Here is a 2156-nt window from a genome sequence, read left to right as displayed (position 1 = left end):
TCTCTCTCTCCCTCGCTCTCTTTCTCTCTACGGTACGTTTTATGGTCGACACAAGAGGGTTAAATGAAAAGTATGAACTTACGTGTTGTCAGTTGTCAGTGGCAGACAGTTCTATGTGTCCTCTGGGTCGGTCACACTCAGCGATTGTCATCTGAAACAAAAGTAGACAAAACGATAACCACATTGTCATGTTTGAACGACTTGACTTTCCGTGGAAAAGACAGACAAAGAGAAACAGGAGTGGTCTTATATAGAAGCATCTGAAAAGTTTCCAGGGCATACTAATTATTATGACTGCGCAGAACTTGATCTTTCAATTGGAGGAGAGAGGGAAAAGGCTGTGTGCCCCACCCCAAGGATATCTAAAATAGGCGACAATCGTTAGAAATAAATACTTCATTAATCAAATTACCTTAATTAATGTGTACAATAATTGTTATTCATGGTATTATTCTCATATTGTTCCATCTTAGTGTATAAGTATCACTGTACAGTTTATCTCACATTCTCATGGTCAATTGTCGTCTGATACAAATAAGGTGGTTATAGAACACGACCTGAGTCCCCTTTCAATGAAAGGAATGATCGGAGCATCAACATCAACTGAAAGTCATTGGCCTACTATATTTACACTCTGCTGGAATGGAGCAATAAATCTTGAGAGAAAAGTGACACATGTGATTCCAAGTTGCCAAATATGTAATAGATAATGCATAGATTGATTCTCTATTCCGCTTTCGTGGTTGCATACTCCATAATTTCAAAGGTATGGAATCAGTCAGCACAGCTGGTGAATGGAAACCTCACTTCTGGTTTTTTAAAAATGAGACTGCGAAATTGGTGATCGTAAGTTAGCCAAGGCCTAGAACTCTGTGTGGACGAAACAAAGCATTTTGGAAAAATCGGGGAAAGCAGTTTGCGTGGATTTTTAAAAGTTAGGTCCCAGCCACATGGATGCTGTGGACGCCTGCAAAGTTTCAAAGGTGTGGGTTAGGTAATAAGGGAGGAGTTTGCGCACAAAGCCTCCTTAGTCCACTTTTAAATATGACATCAGAAAAAGAGCAAGTGACAAAAAAGTAGTAATCTTGGACTTATTAAAATCGCTTGCCAAGACTAAAAGGGCTAAGTAAGTCTATCTACAAACTTTCTTTACATGTGTTTGACTCTTCGAAAAACTATATTTTTCCGTTCACTGTTGGAGACGATAATGGGTTGCTGTCTTGGACAATTTCAACTGTAGGTCTAGTTCTTGTTGCTTACTCTACTTTGAAACTATTTTCACTTAAGTGTTACTATCTGAAAGCTTGAAAAAACCCCCCTCCTCAAGTACATTATTCTGGTCACGCAGGTAAACTTACTGCATTAACGAGTCAGTAATTTCTGTGGTTGCTTTTTTTCTTTCTTTTTTTTTTTAAACTTTCGTTGGACCCAAGAACCCATCAGTAAGTTGCTTTTTTTCTTCGGTGAGTGTATGGACCATCCGTCGTCTGAATATTTGACACGCGTGGCCGTTCAAGAAAACTGGTTCATTTCGCCATGTGCCTGCTCAGAGAGCCGGGAAAAAACTCTCCACAAAAACACTGAGAGCGGTATGCCGAATCACACAGTGCCAGGCCACTTTGCATATCATCATCATTTAACTCTTACACTCCTTATGTACGACAGGCCGGGTCGTAAGTATGGCACACAGCGTCGCTCTGTCGTTTGCTGTCATAAGAAAAAAAGAAATCTACGAAACCCAAGCAAAAGTAATTTGTTATAAATTATCAATTTAGTTTTGTTTTTATTTACTGTAGTTTTAGTAAGAATTTTGTAGCTCTTGCAACACAATAAGGTCATAATATAAAGGACGGATATAATCTTACCAATATTATGTTGTATCAAACATAAAACTGTACGCTCATTGCAATGATTATTCATTTTTTTCCTCAGTCTGGTGTTTATTAATGTGCAGACGGGTAAAATGAAAGCAGATTTATATTATAGGGAAGTAGACGAAGCTGAAAAAACTAGATAACAGAATTTGGTTGCGTTCAAAGATGGGCTCGATCCAGCCTTCCGTATAGCAAGAGTTAAATGACACCGGCAAGGGGGTCTTCGTGAATACATTTTTGACGGTTTCAAAAGCAGCATGATCAGGTTTCTGCGTCGCCTTT

This window comes from Aplysia californica, unplaced genomic scaffold (genome assembly GCF_000002075.1).
Source record: "Aplysia californica isolate F4 #8 unplaced genomic scaffold, AplCal3.0 scaffold01083, whole genome shotgun sequence".
In the NCBI taxonomy this organism is placed as follows: domain Eukaryota; kingdom Metazoa; phylum Mollusca; class Gastropoda; order Aplysiida; family Aplysiidae; genus Aplysia; species Aplysia californica.
Note: the sequence above shows the minus strand (reverse complement) of the source record.